This window comes from Artemia sp. Qi Xiang Cuo, chromosome 16 (assembly GCF_049724085.1).
Source record: "Artemia sp. Qi Xiang Cuo chromosome 16, ASM4972408v1, whole genome shotgun sequence".
NCBI lineage: Eukaryota > Metazoa > Arthropoda > Branchiopoda > Anostraca > Artemiidae > Artemia > Artemia sp. Qi Xiang Cuo.
This window is the reverse complement of record NC_142809.1, coordinates 336,610-355,176: the sequence shown is the minus strand read 5'-3', so window position 1 is coordinate 355,176 and position 18,567 is coordinate 336,610. Positions and strand designations below refer to the sequence as shown.

At 37.3% G+C, this 18,567-nt stretch overlaps 1 protein-coding gene across 4 annotated transcripts in view; it reads left to right on the top strand.

Moving 5' to 3' along the window:
• Positions 1–3,742: 3,742 nt before the first annotated feature.
• Positions 3,743–18,567, top strand: part of LOC148942455 (uncharacterized) — a 90,791-nt gene continuing 75,966 nt past the window's right edge. Inside the window, exon 1 of one of the 4 annotated variants that reach the window (XM_089102264.1) lies at positions 3,743–3,826. The gene's annotated coding sequence lies outside the window, so the exon portion shown is untranslated. Of the gene's footprint in view, positions 3,827–3,853; positions 3,922–12,485; positions 12,697–18,567 lie in introns of those variants that run through there. The other 3 variants (XM_089102265.1, XM_089102262.1, XM_089102263.1) reach the window with 3 other exon arrangements.

Sequence of the window (18,567 nt, the reverse complement as noted above, 5' to 3'; positions counted from 1 at the left end):
TCCCACACTAAATCCTATGTCATTTTGTGGGTAAACGGTTCTGATCAGCTTACGCAATTAGGTGACCGTAGGAAACCCCATGTTCACCTGACCTTGAATAGTAAATTAGGGTTAATATGCAGTATTATCCTATTGCATTTTGTGGCATACAAAAATCCTATTGCAATTTTATGGGTAAACGGTTGTGATCAACTAACGCAATTAGGTAACCCCATGTTCGCCTTATTATGCAAGGTCAGACCTTGCATAGTAAATTAGGATTAATAGGGGCTCGAGGTAAATGTCATAAGAGAGTGCAAGATTGTCAGTTCAGTTCAGTTCAATTTCGGACTTGGATAAGAGAAGAGCGATTTTCAACATGAAGAGGAAGTGCGACATTACGTCGTTTTTCACACCCAAGCGGACCAGGGATGTTTCTGATAGTGGCGTTAGCGGGACGTCTGCGGAGCATTCATCTACACCTGTGGATCTGAAGGGCACTGGAGCCATCGTTGAAGCTTTTGAATCACGCGCACTGGAAACAACCACGACTCAACACGCACCTGCACCAACCCAGTCTCTTTCGTTGTTTGCAAATGACATCGGTCTTTTTGTCAACAAATCATCCAGTCTCGATTTAAATTCTAAACTTCGCTTGCTGAAGAGCCCTTGGACTCCAGATATCTCCAATATTGTTCCAGTATCTGAAAAACGGAATCTGAAGTTTCAGTTAACTTGGCTCGCTCGTTCCAGTTGGTTGTCCCACTCTCCGTCCGAGGGCACTGCTTTTCACAGATTTTGCGTTCTGTTCTCGTCAGAGACAGCTGGCTATGGCTGCTACCAGTGCTTGAGGAATCTAGTCACCAAACCATTCAGGAACTGGAAGGATGTGATAGAGTGCTTAACAGCTCACCAACAAACAGTGTCATAGAAACTGCATCGTATCGGCTGAAAACTTCTTTTCTGTCTCGGAGAAAAGGCAGGACAATATCGTGCACCAACTAGACGCGGCGAGGAAAGCGCATGTTCAAGAAAATTGCCAGAAGTTGCGACCAAATGTTGAGATAGTGATATTTTTTGGGCAGCAGCAGCTTGCTCTTCGTGGTACCAACGATTCCGGCCCCATTTCGGTCTCAGATCCAGAACCTTCTCACAATGATGGCAACTTCCAAGCACTACTGCGGCTGAGGGCGAGACACGGTGACGATGTTCTAAAAAACTATCTTCTTTGTGCGGCCGGAAATGCCAAATATCTTTCTCCCATCACCCAGAATGGTATTATCTCCGCATCCGGGGAGCTTCTTCAGCTGTCTATTGTGGAAAGAGTAAACGCAAGTCAATGCTTTTGGTGCTGGCCGATGAAAAGGTGGATGTTACAAATACTGAGCAGCTGTCAGTTTCCGTCCGCTACACTTTCAAAGGGAACCTGCACAAGGACTTCCTTGGTTTTACCCTAGTTTCTCATTTGACTGGGCAAGGTCTGGCTTCATCAATCCTGCGATTTCTTAAAGGCCTTTGTCTTAATCTGAACAAGATGGTTGGTCAGGGATATGACGGTGCAGCAGTGATTAGTGGGCATCTTAGGGGTGTCCAGGCTATTATACGTGAAAAGTATCCGAAGGCGCTTTACGTCCATTGTAGTGCGCACAGTCTCAACTTGGTCATCTCTTCTGTATGCTCTATTCTGGCGTTTGAGCATTTCCTCGGTGTCTTGTCACAAGTCTGCAGTTTTTACCATACTTCCCCACTCAGGACACAGAATTTAAAAGAACAGATCAACGAAATACTACCGGATTCGAGGAAACATACTTTAACCGGACTGCGAAACTAGACGGGTGGAGCACCACGATTCAGTCGTGCGTTTTGTTGAGCTAAACCGACCAATCCTGTGATCCCTGGAAGCTCTTGAAGAGAACAGAGATGCAGAAACTTCTGCAAAAGCGGTGCAGTTGTTGGACACGATGAATCGGTCGCAATTTGTTGTGTGTCTCCATGTGGTCAAAGAGCTTTTCTGTCTTACGCTTCCACTGTGCAAGACTCTTCAGTCAGTTGACTGTGATTTTGCAGATACATGGAGGCACGTGGAAACTATCCTTTCAAAAACAAAGGAAATATGAGGAAATGCTGCTACTGCTTTCACGTCTATTTTTGACGAAGCTCAGTGTTTTGCCAGCGACTTAGGACTGGAGATGACTCGTCCAAGGACGACAGGTGGCCGGAGTATGCAAGCAGACGATTCAGACCCTCTCAACCACTATAGAACATCGCTCTGTATTCCTTCCTGGACCACTTCACTTCTGAGCTGAAACAACGATTTGTGCTTCACTAGAAACTGCTGTCAAATCTCAGCGTCCTTTCTCCTGCCAAATTGTTTCAGTCGATCTGAAGGCATTAAACCTGGGGTCATTGGTTGGATTGTGTGGCGATATTCTTCCCGAGCCATACTGTCTGAAGCAAAAAATTGAGCAATGGCACATCAATTGCAAGAATGCTCCGGTATCAGAGAGACCTACTTGTGCTGTATCTTCGCTTCAGGCATGCTACCCCACCTTTTTTCCAAACGTTTTTCTTCTTCTGGCTGTTCTTGCGACGTTACCTGTTAGCACTGCTACTCCGGAAAGAAGTTTCTCAACGCTCAGAAGGCTCTAAACCTGGCTGAGAAATTCAACAGGAGAATAACGATTGAGTGGCTTAGCCTTCCTTTCAGTCCATAGGGACGTTGACATCTGCCCTGAAAAAGTCTTCGACATTTTTGCAGGGAAGATAAATCGTCGGCCAGAATTTTTTTTATAGATATTCGCCCTTACTTTTAGCTAAAATATATATATATATATATATATATATATATATATATATATATATATATATATATATATATATATATATAGACTACTTCTACTATTTGGCTTCTTTGTGTGTTAACTGTTTTGCTGTCTCCAAAAAAAAAGCTTGTAGTATTTAACTGTATGTAAAGACTTGTCTTGTTTTCGTGTTACTAAAAAAAAGAAAAAAGCCCATTAAAGACACGAAAGTATGCCTAGTGGCCGCGTCCTCGTTCGCAAGGGGCGGACTAACGGTCTCAAGCTAACGTAATGTTGCTCGAGGATGTTAGACAAAGTCCACGGGAAAAAATGGGTACCCCCCCCCCCCCCCAACAAAAATCCTGGATACTGCCCTGGTCAGAAATAATGCCTTTCATAGTCAGAACAATTATACGCAGAAAAGAGTTTATAAAGAAGGACTGCTGACCTTTTTGAAGATACTATTTGGAAGTCTAAGGGGTGTAAAGACTGCATGGTAGTCCTTACACACGTATACAAATTCTGGAACCAGATTAAAAAAAAACACAAGCTTAAAAATAAGGCTTAAAAATTTCAAAGATTGTTGTCAAGTCAAAAGAAACTGAAAAGCAGCAAATAGCGGAAAAAGTTTTGTCCCCATTTTCCTGGATAAAATTTTGTCACCTTTGTGTCCAAAAGTATTGTCAAGAAATACCAAGAGTCCTTAGTTCTTTGTAAATGCTATACACATAGAAACTAGTTATACTGCTTTGATGCATTATCCGGCTTTTCAGCATGTCGCTTCAAATTCTGCAGCAATTTTCTTTAACAATGACTAAACTTCTAAAGAAATTCTCCTACAAAGATAGTTAATACTTTTTGTTTTACGTCAAAAGCTTTAGGTGATGTGAAAAACGCCTAAAATTGCGCAAAATTTTTAAATTGTTGACAGGATTCCTCAGGCTTGATTGAAGATACTACTCCGAAATCAAAGGGGTGAAAGTACTGCATGGTAGTCCATATACCCTCATACGAATTCTGGAACTGGAGATTTATACACTAAAGAGGCTAGTTTGAATGCAAATTATGCTGCTTTTAACTTATTACCAAATTCCAAAGAATAGCTTAGGCCTATCCTATCAATTTATGGTTTAAAGTCAAGGTAAATGTTTATATTAAACCCTATCCATTTATGGTTTAAAGTTAAGGTAAATGTTTATATTAACAGAATATTCAGATATATAAGAAACAAACTTACATCTAGAATCAGAATTTCATCATTAATCTAAATAGGCCTATGACATTTATTTCTGGGTATAACCATTTCCGTTGCAAATCCAATTTAAAGCTGTTTACAGACCCTCAAAGATTATACATTTTTCTTTATTTTAGATATGACTTAGGTACTTATGTATTATCCTAACCTCAAACAAGAAGTGAAGTTAGGTTGTGGCCCCTGATAAGGAAACTTGTAAAGAAAACAATTCTTACTTTAAAACATGTAAATGATCCTAGTTAACATATTATCCAAGGGGAGAACCTTTTTCCTCAAGTCCTTCATTATATATTTGCAAATTAGGGGGTGGGGGTATATACTCTGTATGTATATGTATGTTTATAGCAATATTTTGTATTTTTGCCACTCCTTTATCTATCATTAAAAAAAAAAAAAATACAGAATTAATAATGACCAGGATGAACACTATTTATAATAGAAAACAATTTATAGCAGCAATTTCAAAAGATTTACCCATTGCACTGAGAGCATGGCAAAAATTGTAATTATTTTCTTTTGAGTTGGAAAAAGAAGGAAAAAAGGGGAAAGACTTGAGGAAAAAGGTTCTCCCCTTGGATAACATGTTAATTAAGATGGATATACATGTTTTAAAGTAAGAATTGTTTTTTTAACATGTCTTCTTATCAGGGGCCACAATTCTAAATTTATACTGTTAGGTTAATCATAATGGAATATAGCCTACCAAAATCTGATGAAAATATAAGAGTTTAAAAATAAAATTGTGGAAACTATGGTAAAATTCTACTTTAGCTACTTTTGGCTCTCTTAGAAAGGGGTTAGGTTACTAAAGTGAAACTTTCAGGGATGGGTCTACAGGCTAAAGTATATCCAGGGAATGTATTTTGAAGTACATACCTCCACTCCTTCTCCCTCTAGAGGGTCCTGACCTTTAAAAACCTATGTTTTTTAAAAGTGAATCCTTGCAAAATAGATCTTCAGCTTAAATGAAGTAGGGGAGACCAGCCCACAATTGGCAGGTTTTGAATTTTTCAATTCTCCAGGCATTAATTCAACCAATTGGAAGTTGCTGAGTATGCCAAAGCAAAGGTAACTCAGTGGGTATCATCCCAGAAAAAAACAATTAGTAATACTCCCCCACTGTTCTCTGGGTGTGGCAAAATCTCTTGCCACTCATCAAGTCCAAAGTTCTTAACAGTTTTCTTTCTAGAAGAGTTTCGGCTGCTTCTACATCAATATTTGTTTACTTTGATGTAATGTCAAAGCTTGAAAGCAAAGAACTTGAAGAAATTTCTACTTTTTCAGTTTTTCAACCAAATTTGAAGAATTCTAAATGTACAATATCTGAGTAGGCAAAAGTGGTTTACAGATTGGCACTAGCCACTTGCTCAAAACACTTGTTAGTGACCTTGTACTTGACACAATTGGTCGTAATGGTTGGTTAGGCTTATGAATTTTGGGAAGTCCATATAATTTAGGGCACAAGGAACTGCATGGGCAGGCATTTGTAATAAAGTTGAGGTGTAATTTTACTTCATCTTTTAAAAACTTTAATTTGTTCTTAAGCTTATTTGTAAAAGAGTCTGTTGGATTATACAATAGCATCTTGTATGTTTTTTCATCATTAAGTAATTTTCTTAATTTTTATTCCCAGTTCTCAGTATTCATGACAACTAAAGTGTTACTCTTATCTGCCTTTGTAACGGTAATATAACCATCCTTTTTCAAGTTTTTTAGAATTTGTATGTCTTTGATGGTCGTACTAGAAAATTCCGGTTTCAATGAAAAATTAGAAAGAATTTTCACGGTAGAACCTCTTACCAAGCTAACATCTTTTATTGGGTTTGCGTTTTTATGCAAAGATGTTTCTATTGAAGAGATAATATCTTCCACAGGGACTTTATCTGGTTTAAAAGAAAATTTCAAATCTTTTTCAAGCACTGATTGTTCTTGTATCATTAAAGTTCTTGATGAAAAATTAACCACACCTGGTCCAAGAATTGACGAAGGTACTACCACAATATTTGATGATAATTTCGAAACTTTTTTAGCAATATTTCTCTGGAAAGCTGAAAGTCATGATTGAAGTGGCTTTTTCCTGTTTGTTGAATAAAACAAAAAGTCACACTAACCTTTTTTTTTATATAAGATTTTCCAGTGAAATTTTATCTCTGACTATTAAAGCTCTTTTTCGACTTTTATCCTTAATAATGTGATTTAAAGTCTTAAAATATAAGCTTTGTTCAAACTTTTTCTCCTTGAAAGTGCCCAAATTTAAATTAAATTTTAGTGAAGGTGGCACAATTCTCATCTTTTTACATTGTAGAAGAAAATCCTGCTGATTGATAACATTTGCCTGTTTTTTCTTAGTGTTTATATATTTATAAACATTTTTCATCAAATGCTATCAAATAGCAGGATTTTCTTCTACAATGTAAGAAGATGAGAATTGTGCCACCTTCACTAAAATTCAATTTACATTTTAGATGTTTTTTGTTCCTAACCATATGTAAATTGCCCAAATGTAAATTGAATTTTAGTGAAGGTAGCACAATTCTCATCTTCTTACATTGTAGAATAAAATCCTGCTGGTTGATAACATTTGCATTTTTTTTCCTTAGTGTTTGTATATTTATAAACATTTTTCATCGAATGTTATCAAATAGCAGGATTTTCTTCTACAATGTAAGAAGATGAGAATTGTGCCACCTTCACTAAAATTCAATGTACATTTTAGATATTTTTTGTTCCTTGCCATATGTAAATTGCCCAAATGTAAATTGAATTTTAGTGAATGTAGCACAATTATCATCTTCTTACATTGTAGAATAAAATCCTGCTGGTTGATAACATTTGCATTTTTTTCTTAGTGTTTGTATATTTATAAACATTTTTCATCAAATGTTATCAAATAGCAGGATTTTCTTCTACAATGTAAGAATATGAGAATTGTGCCACCTTCACTAAAATTCAATTTACATTTTAGATGTTTTTTGTTCCTTACCATATGTAAATTGCCCAAATGTAAATTGAATTTTAGTGAAGGTAGCACAATTCTCATCTTCTTACATTGTAGAATAAAATCCTGCTGGTTGATAACATTTGCATTTTTTTTCTTAGTGTTTGTATATTTATAAACATTTTTTGTCAAATGTTATCAACCAGCTGGACGTTCTTCTACAATGTAAGAAGATGAAAATTGTGCCACCTTCACTAAAACTCAATTTACATATTGGATGTGTTTTGCTCTTTACCATATGTACTTTGGCTAAGTGAAAAACTTAAAAGAATTTTACAGAGTAATTGTCTAAAGGTAGCTTTAAAGAGTAATAATACTTTGGGTAGTTCTCTAAATTCCGGGAAGGATCTAACTTTATTGGGGAAACAAAGTGGGGTCTATCAGATCCTATGTACATGTGGAAACTCATATGTGGGACGTACCAACCAGAATTTGGAAATGAGGTTATTACAGCATAAAGATTATATTTCTTCGGCTTTAAAGCAAACTACTAAGGCTGAAGATTTTACTTCAGACCTTTCAGAACATATTTTTAATTTTCCAGACCATTTTATTTTGTTCGATAATGTCTCTTTTATTTGTAGGGACCGGGGTTTAAAACAAATTTTCATGACTCTCTTGAAATAAAGAAAATCTTATTCAAGAATATAGCTTTGAATCATGACACAGATGAATTTGGGGTGAACTCTATCTACGATAATTTATTAAAATCTGAACAATGACCAATATTAAAATCTTCCTGTCACCCAATGTAGTTGACCTCTGTCCGAGTGTTATATCATTCAACGCTAATGAACCGAATCTAAGAAGGTCAAAGAGGCTAGCTACCGCCTTTGCTTTGAAAAGAATTAGAGAATTAAACAATATGTAGTTTTATTTTATTTCGTATATAAAATATTGTTTTAAGTTGTTTTAGTTTAGTTTTGCTACTGATGACGGTCATTGCATATGTGACCAAAATATTTGGTATATTTTGTAAATTTCTATCACTGTTTGTGAAACACTGTCTATTAAAAAGATTTTATCCCTATTTGAACTTTTATTTAAAACCTTAAAGTCTTTTCTTGCTCTGTCCTTTTGTTAATTAAACAATTTTAGCTAGTAGGTTTTTGTTCAAACGGCTCAAACTGAATTATTAGCAAACAATTCAGAAACGTAATAATTCAATAGGATTAAAAATATACAATATGATGATACTGCTGATTTATTAGCAAACAAGAACTCCTCCTTAAACTCAAGCCCTTCCTGTGACCTCATTAAAAGAGACATTTTTAGGCAAAGGTTAAAGTTAGTCACAAGAAATTGATTCCATCAATCTTCCATACTAGACTATATAATGTGTTGTATTAATGACTGAAAAGAAGTGTGCTTCATCTAAACAGTTTATTATTTAATTGGAAGTTACATCATTCCCCTTTGTACCGTGTCCGTTTCTCAAAAGACGACACAATCCAGCATGTCTTATTTGATTGCCAGTCAAGCGTCAAGAGACTATTACCTTCAAGTGCCTCTGCTCCATAGCTAAAATACTTAATACTTTCATTGCAATCCTGATATCTAACATCCCTCCTCATGATGATAGAAAGATATTTAAGGTGTCCATTGAGATCCTAAAGAAGAGACAGCTTGATTAGTGATCACTAAATAATGAAAAAGGCAGTGAAAAATGTGTTGGTTTATCAATAGAGTTTCACAGTGCAGAAGCGAGCAAGATTGAGTCAAAAGAACAGTATTGGCACTAGCCAGCCTATAGGTCTTAAAACTGCTGGGGACACCTCAAGTTCTCGCTCTGCCGAAAACCCATCGTCAGAAACAAGGCCATATCCAGGGGGGGGGATACCCAGTTTGAACCCCAACCCCTCCGAAATTTTTGACCGAGTCGAAAATTAGTCTAAAAAATACCTGTAAAGACAAAACCTTACCAGAAAAAAGATTCTCCCACACTAAATCCTATGTCATTTTGTGGGTAAACGGTTCTGATCAGCTTACGCAATTAGGTGACCGTAGGAAACCCCATGTTCACCTGACCTTGAATAGTAAATTAGGGTTAAAATAAACGGTTGTGATCAACTAACGCAATTAGGTAACCCCATGTTCGTCTTATTATTCAAGGTCAGACCTTGCATAGTAAATTAGGATTAACAAATCATCCAGTCTCGATCTAAATTCTAAACTTCGTTTGCTGAAGAGCCCTTGGATTCCAGATATCTCCAATATTGTTCCAGTATCTGAAAAACGGAATCTGAAGTTTCAGTTAACTTGGCTCGCTCGTTTCAGTTGGTTGTCCCACTCTCCGTCCGAGGGCGCTGCTTTTTGCAGATTTTGCGTTCTGTTCTCGTAAGAGACAGCTGGCTATGGCTGCTACCAGTGCTTGGGGAATCTAGTCACCAAACCATTCAGGAACTGGAAGGATGCGATAGAGTGCTTAACAGCTCACCAACAAACAGTGTCATAGAAACTGCATCGTATCGGCTGAAAACTTCATTTCTGTCTCGGAGAAAAGGCAGGACAATATCGTGCACCAAGTAGACGCGGCGAGGAAAGCGCAGGTTCAAGAAAATCGCCAGAAGTTGCGACCAAATGTTGAGATGGTGATATTTTGTGGGCGGCAACAGCTTGCCCTTCGTGGTACCAACGATTCCGGCCCCATTTCGGTCTCAGATCCAGAACCTTCTCACAATGATGGCAACTTCGAAGCACTACTGCGGCTGAGGGCGAGACACGGTGACGATGTTCTAAAAAACTATCTTCTTTGTGCGGCCGGAAATGCCAAATATCTTTCTCCCATAATCCAGAATGGTATTATCGCCGCATCCGGGGAGCTTCTTCAGCAGTCCATTGTGGAAGGAGTAAACGCAAGTCCATGCTTTTCGGTGCTTGCCGATGAAAAGGTGGACGTTTCGAATACCGAGCAGCTGTCTGTTTGCATCCGCTACACTTTCAAAGGGAACCTGCACGAGGACTTCCTTGGTTTTACCCTAGTTTCTCATTTGACTGGGCAAGGTCTGGCTTCATCAATCCTGCGATTTCTTAAAGGCCTTTGTCTTAATCTGAACAAGATGGTTGGTCAGGGATATGACGGTGCAGCAATGATTAGTGGGCATCTTAGGGGTGTCCAGGCTATTATACGTGAAAAGTATCCGAAGGTGCTTTACGTCCATTGTAGTGCGCACAGTCTCAACTTGGTCATCTCTTCTGTATGCTCTATTCTGGCGTTTGAGCATTTCCTCAGTGTCTTGTCACAAGTCTGCAGTTTTTACCATACTTCCCCACTCAGGACACAGAATTTAAAAGAACAGGTCAACGAAATACTACCGGATTCGAGGAAACATACTTTAACCGGACTGCGAAACTAGACGGGTGGAGCACCACGATTCAGTCGTGCGTTTTGTTGAGCTAAACCGACCAATCCTGTGATCCCTGGAAGCCCTTGAAGAGAACAGAAATGCAGAAACTTCTGCAAAAGCGGTGCAGTTGTTGGACACGATGAACCGGTCGCAATTTGTTGTGTGTCTCCATGTGGTCAAAGAGCTTTTCTGTCTTATGCTTCCACTGTGCAAGACTCTTCAGTCAGTTGACTGTGATTTTGCAGATGCATGGAGGCACGTGGAAACTATCCTTTCAAAAACAAAGGAAATGTGAGGAAATGCTGCTACTGCTTTCACGTCTATTTTTGACGAAGCTCAGTGTTTTGCCAGCGACTTAGGACTGGAGATGACTCGTCCAAGGACGACAGGTGGCCGGAGTATGCAAGCAGACGATCCAGACCCTCTCAACCACTATAGAACATCGCTCTTTATTCCTTCCTGGACCACTTCACTTCCGAGCACAAACAACGATTTGTGCTTCACCAGAAACTGCTGTCAAATCTCAGCGTCCTTTCTCCTGCCAAATTGTTTCAGTCGATCTGAAGGCATTAAACCTGGGGTCATTGGTTGAATTGTGTGGCGATATTCTTCCCGAGCCAGACTGTCTGAAGCAAGAAATTGAGCTATGGCACATCAATTGCAAGAACGCTCCGGTATGAGAGAGACCTACTTGTGCTTTATCTTCGCTTCAGGCATGCGACCCAACTTTTTTCCAAACGTTTTTCTTCTTCTGGCTGTTCTTGCGACGTTACCTGTTAGCACTGCTACTCCGGAAAGAAGTTTCTCAACGCTCAGAAGGCTCTAAACCTGGCTGAGAAATTCAACAGGAGAAAAACGATTGAGTGGCTTAGCCTTCCTTTCAGTCCATAGGGACGTTGACATCTGCCCTGAAAAGGTCTTCGACATTTTTGCAGGGAAGATAAATCGTCGGCCAGAATTTTTTTTGTAGATATTCGCCCTTACTTTTATATATATATATATATATATATATATATATATATATATATATATATATATATATATATATATATATATATATATATATATATATATATATATATATATATATATATATATATATATATATATATATATATATATATATATATATATATATATATTTTTTTTATATATATATATATATATATATATATATATATATATATATATATATATATATATATATATATATATATATATATATATATATATATATATATATATATATATATATATAGACTACTTCTACTATTTGGCTTCTTTTTGCGTTAACTGTTTTGCTGTCTCCAAAAAAAAAAAGCTTGTAGTATTTAACTGTATGTAAATACTTGTCTTGTTTTCGTGTTACTAAAAAAAAAGAAAAAAGCCCATTAAAGACACGAAAGTATGCCTAGTGGCCGCGTCCTCGTTCGCAAGGGGCGGACTAACGGTCTCAAGCTAACGTAATGTTGCTCGAGGATGTTAGACAAAGTCCACGGGAAAAAATGGGTACCCCCCCCTCCCCCCAACAAAAATCCTGGATACTGCCCTGGTCAGAAATAATGCCTTTCATAGTCAGAACAATTATACGTAGAAAAGAGTTTATAAAGAAGGACTACTGACCTTTTTGAAGATACTATTTGGAAGTCTAAGGGGTGTAAAGACTGCATGGTAGTCCATACACACATATACAAATTCTGGAACCAGATTAAAAAAAAACACAAGCTTAAAAATAAGGCTTAAAAATTTCAAAGATTGTTGTCAAGTCAAAAGAAACTGAAAAGCAGCAAATAGCGGAAAAAGTTTTGTCCCCATTTTCCTGGATAAAATTTTGTCTCCTTTGTGTCCAAAAGTATTGTCAAGAAATACCAAGAGTCCTTAGTTCTTTGTAAATGCTATACACATAGAAACTAGTTATACTGCTTTGATGCATTATCCGGCTTTTCAGCATGTCGCTTCAAATTCTGCAGCAATTTTCTTTAACAATGACTAAACTTCTAAAGAAATTCTCCTACAAAGATAGTTAATACTTTTTGTTTTACGTCAAAAGCTTTAGGTGATGTGAAAAACGCCTAAAATTGCGCAAAATTTTTAAATTGTTGACAGGATTCCTCAGGCTTGATTGAAGATACTACTCCGAAATCAAAGGGGTGAAATTACTGCATTGTAGTCCATATACCCTCATACGAATTCTGGAACTGGAGATTTATACACTAAAGAGGCTAGTTTGAATGAAAATTATGCTGCTTTTAACTTCATACCAAATTCCAAAGAATAGCTTAGGCCTACCCTATCAATTTATGGTTTAAAGTCAAGGTAAATGTTTATATTAAAGCCTATCCTTTTATGGTTTAAAGTTAAGGTAAATGTTTATATTAACAGAATATTCAGATATATAAGAAACAAACTTACATCTAGAATCAGAATTTCATCATTAATCTAAATAGGCCTATGACATTTATTTCTGGGTATAACCATTTCCGTTGCAAATCCAATTTAAAGCTGTTTACAGACCCTCAAAGATTATACATTTTTCTTTATTTTAGATATGACTTAGGTACTTATGTATTATCCTAACCTCAAACAAGAAGTGAAGTTAGGTTGTGGCCCCTGATAAGGAAACTTGTAAAGAAAACAATTCTTAATTTAAAAAATGTATAATCATCCTAGTTAACATATTATCCAAGGGGAGAACCTTTTTCCTCAAGTCCTTCATTATATATTTGCATATTAGGGGGTGGGGGTATATACTCTGTATGTATATGTATTTTTATAGCAATATTTTGTATTTTTGCCACTGCTTTATCTATCATTAAAAAAAAAAAAAAAAACAGGATTAATAATGACCAGGATGAACACTATCTATAATAGAAAACAATTTATAGCAGCAATTTCAAAAGATTTACCCATTGCACTGAGAGCATGGCAAAAATTGTAATTATTTTCTTTTAAGTTGGAAAAAGAAGGAAAAAAGGGGAAAGACTTGAGGAAAAAGGTTCTCCCCTTGGATAACATGTTAATTAAGATGGATATACATGTTTTAAAGTAAGAATTGTTTTTTTAACATGTCTTCTTATCAGGGGCCACAATTCTAAATTTATACTGTTAGGTTAATCATAATGGAATATAGCCTACCAAAATCTGATGAAAATATAAGAGTTTAAAAATAAAATTGTGGAAACTATGGTAAAATTCTACTTTAGCTACTTTAGGCTATCTTAGAAAGGGGTTAGGTTACTAAAGTGAAACTTTCAGGGATGGGTCTACAGGCTAAAGTATATCCAGGGAATGTATTTTGAAGTACATACCTCCACTCCTTCTCCCTCTAGAGGGTCCTGACCTTTAAAAACCTGTGTTTTTTAAAAGTGAATCCTTGCAAAATAGATCTTCAGCTTAAATGAAGTAGGGGAGACCAGCCCACAATTGGCAGTTTTTGAATTTTTCAATTCTCCAGGCATTAATTCAACCAATTGGAAGTTGCTGAGTATGCCAAAGCAAAGGTAACTCAGTGGGTATCATCCCAGAAAAAAACAATTAGTAATACTCCCCCACTGTTCTAGCTGGAAGTTGCTCTTTCTGAGTGGCGAATTGTGCCAAAACTGGGCCACCCCAGTACTGGTTTGGCCGTCTCTGGCCTACATTTGGCCACCTGACAAGACAAACAGAAAAGTGCCCAGGAAAATGTTAAAACTTGTTTTATGGCTACACAAGTATGTCAGAATTGTCACTATCATTGCAACTCTTGTTGAGAGAAACAAGATTTTTGTTTTTTAGCCTTTTTGCTGCTCTGACTTTCTTCATTTCTAGGACAAGGGTTTTCGTGGAAGATGCAGTGTTTATCTTGGCAGTAATGTGTTCTTTCACAGGGGTGTCAGTGAGCACTTCTGACTTCTTCATATTTTTTTCCCTGTTAAATTTTTATGGTGAGCCTTTTGGGAAGGGGTTTGTATTTACAATCTTTTTGAACAAATCATCTGCTGACCTTTGCTCCTCATTTGGAGCTGGGACCTGTGCTGCTTCAGTATTGGTGTCTATGTTAAAATAGGAGTCTAAATGTCCCACAGGACTTGCACTGAGCATAGAAACTTCATTGGTGGGTGCTTCACTAGATGTTGTTGGTGGTCTATCTGAAACATTGGATGAGAGGAACCCATAATCCTTTAAGACATTTCTGTTTGTGGGGTAGATCCCACTTGCTCTTAATCCACTGAGCATATTCTCAGGAGTGAAAGCCTTCAGATAAACTTTCCCCAGCAGTTTGGCAATGTTATACATTGATATAGTTTTACATTTATGGACAGTCATTAAACTTGCAGCTTCCCAGTTGTAGTAGGCCTTGAGTGGCCCCATGACTGTCCTGTCTAGAGGCTGTAGTTTGTGAGTAGCATGGGGAGGGACAGTTAAAAGTACAATGCCATTATTTTTAGCCAGATCAAGCGATTCAGTGGTGTATTGGCTGATGTGGCTATCTAGCACCAGGAGTACAGGGGACTGTTTTGAGGGTTTGACATGATTCATAAAATGCTGAGAGTAAAGCAGAAAAAGGGAGGCAGTCATCCAGCCAGAAGAATTTTCTGAGCCGGTCATGATGGTTCCCGGTGGAGCCCCCTTGAGTAAAATTTCCGGAGACTGTTTCCTGGGGAAAATAAGCAGAGGAGGGACTGTGCTCCCAATGGCATTAACACCAGCATAGATTTTGGTCAACTGGCCTCTTTCCGCTGACGTGACTTTCCCTACTTGCTTCTGCCCTCGCCGTGCAATGATTTTACCATTCTTGTAGACAGTTGTCAAACCCAAATCATCTACATTCCAGATGTCTTGTGGTCTGAACTTGTGTTTATCTAGGACCTGCTCCAGCTTGTCAAAGAAAGTTCAATCAGTGTGATGGCTGAAAGCAGTTGCCTGTCCTAGACTTGTACTTTCTGGCATTTTTACTGATAGAGTCTTATGGCAAGCCATAAAACCACGATACCAATCCTTGCCTGCAATGCCTCCACTAGCTTTGCATTTCAAGTTGTCTGGTAGTTATATACCCTTAGTAATGGCATTGTTGTATGCAAGTTTACTTGCTTCCAGCAGAGTACAGCCAAAATGCATATCAGCTATTGTTTTCAGGCAAGTTTCTAGTCCTTTTTCTTGCTCCTCAGTAAACATTTGTCTTGTTTTATAACAGGGTGTAAAGAAACTCAGGTCCAGGCTTTGTGGAGGTATATTCAGCTGCTCAACTTTTTTCAAGTAGTCTTGCAGTGCTCCTCTAGGGACACCCATGACACTAGCAGAGGATCTGACTGACTTCTTGTCAACTAAGACAGAAAAAACTTATATAATATTCTCAAAATATGCTGTTTCTTCAGCTTTTATAAGGATGGCCTACGTTTGGACGTCTTGGTTTGGCATGCCAAACCTGCCCTGGACATTGTGGCTGAACGTGGGAATTTGCCATCTCAGGATGAAAAAATGATAGCAGCAGATTGGTGAAGATGGCGCGTCTTCTAAGATGCCAAAAGACAGGGAGTTAATCAGAGAATACAACGTGAGTTTATGTCCTATCAAGTATTTGTAGTTAGGCATAGAGCTTCAGACATAGCTTGAACAAAATTCAGGATTTTCTCACCATAAAACACAATCCAATCTGATATTTTTGGTAAAATTGGTTATCAAGGGCAGTCATTTTAAAAACATTCACTCCCATCTGGTGGATCTTTTACAATCTACCAGAAGTCTTCATCTGTTTTTAAATTGAGATTATTTGCTTTAGTCAAACGTGGGCCATGCCAATTGTGGGCTGGTCTCCTCTACAACAAAATTGTTTTCAGCTTCACAACTTTCATTGGTCCCAATTTATAAGGTTTTGAAGATATGCAAGTACATTTCCTAAATTTTGAAAAAAAAACATTGATTTGGCTTTAAATTCTACTCAAATAACCGGAATTGCATTTTCAGAGCTAAAGCCAGAGAAAAATAAACTAATAACTGAAAATTAAGGTAAAATATTTTTTTGTAAAAATTTCAATAGGTAGGCTATAGACCTGTCATGTAGACAAATTTCAGGACCCTCTAGAAGGAGAAGAAGGCAGGTACTTCAAAACACCTTCCCTGGACAAATTTTAGCCTATAGACCCATCCCTGAAAGTTTCATTTTCCTAACGTAACCCCTTTCCAAGATAGTAAACAGTAGCTAAACCAGAATTTTACTGCTAATTATAACCTACTGCAGACAGACAAACAAGTTTTTCTCAGAGTATAAAGATCAAGAACTTGAGTAGGGTCAGGATAATACATAAGTACCACAACTTAAATGCCTGTGTTAGTGTCATTGTTGTTAAAATCAGTTTACACATAAATTGAATTGATGTTTACAAAATCAAGAATCAATATTTGCATAGGAAATATGTAGTATAGGCTATGCATTGAGGTAAGGTTAGAAATGATTTGCAACAGAAATGAGTGTCATATTTGGATTAAGGATGAAATTTTGATTCCAGAGGTAAGTTTTTTTTCTTAGCCATCTGAATATTCTGTTAATATAAATGTTTACCAAAGTTAATTTTATACAGATAAGTTTTTATTTGAAATAGTCTATGCTAGCTATATATTAGTCTTTGGCAACAACGCACAGACCTAGCATCAGCTCTTCTGAAGAAAGTGTCTGAATAAAAACAATAAGGCAGTAGTTTACAATGATTCCTCAGAAGGAAATGCTATAAAATTATGATAATAACTTTACAAAATTCTAAAAGATTAACTTGAGCAAATTTGCTGTAGCCTACTCAGCCATTGCATAATCTTGAACAGATACCTAAAATAAAGTATTCAAAGTATTATAAAGTATCTTTGTTACATAGAGACATTAGGCTCCTAATCTTGAATATTATGTGCAATTTTTTGGCAAGCTTTTACTTAAAATAACCCATGAGCATACAAAAAGAGGCACACTGAGCAAAGCAAATAGGCCTATAGAATAGAATTTATTTGCGCTAAAAGCCCATAGGCCATGGCAAAAAATATAAACAAAGAACCATTACAAAGAAATTGGACATAACCTAACATAATCCTACAGAAATCTACTTCTATGATTCATCGCGAGACGAAGGAATTGTTCCAAGCTTCTGATACCCATAAAACACTCATCCGCACACACACTCACCAACCACTCAAAATCATAATCCCCCCTACCAAACACTTCCAGTCTCCAATCACTCGGCTCCTCACATTCACACATCAAGTGATACACGCTCTCGTCTAAACCTCTACACATAGGACAAAAATAAGAATCAGCGTTTGACTTCTCCCTTCCAATAAACTTTCTTCTTTGGCCCAGTGGCAAACCATCAGCCCTCATTTCAAGTAATAGCTCAATTTCATTTTTATTCAAACCCACCTTAAAAAATAAAACTTCACCCCAAATCTCCTTTGACCAACAATAAAGATGCAGTGAATTCGAAATTGAACGCTGGGCCTGCCATTCCTGTATATCTTGGTCCTGTAAAATCCTTTCAACTACTCTACTTACTTGATCCCCCATATCCTCGAGCCCTAAGCCACCCCCCCCCCCCACATATGGCACAGTCCACACTGATCTAATACACTCTTAATTTGGTATGGCCATCCACTACCTGAGTGGCCCTTCAACATTTCTAAGTAAGCCGCTTTCATCACCCGCATCCTAGGCATCACTAAAAATTTTTCCCAAAGCCTAACCATGTTAACTAGCCTACAACTTCTTAAAGAAAACAAGCCTATATCTCCTCTAACTACTAAACTATTTGTATTCTTACTTAACCCTAGCCACCTCTTATAACATCCTAATTGCACTGTTTTTAGCCTATCTCCCTTCACATACCCCCAAACCTCAGAACCGTAGGGCATTACACCTAAGATTTTAGCCCTGAAAACCGCTTTAACAACTGGGATCTTTTTAATATCCCTTAGTTGGCTTCTTAATACCACATTACAACATGCCTTACCCTTTTCAATCCTACTTTATACATGGGTACTAGATAAATTTCCTCTCGCCTTAAACTTAACATCTAAGTATGACCATTCCTCCTCTAATCTAACCCTTTTACCCTTAAAACTAAAATATTTAAAGCACATGGTTTTACAATCATACTAAGCATTGCATAAACAAGCATGTTCTGAATATTTCACATCTTCCATCTTATACAAACTTCAAGCAAGTAAAAT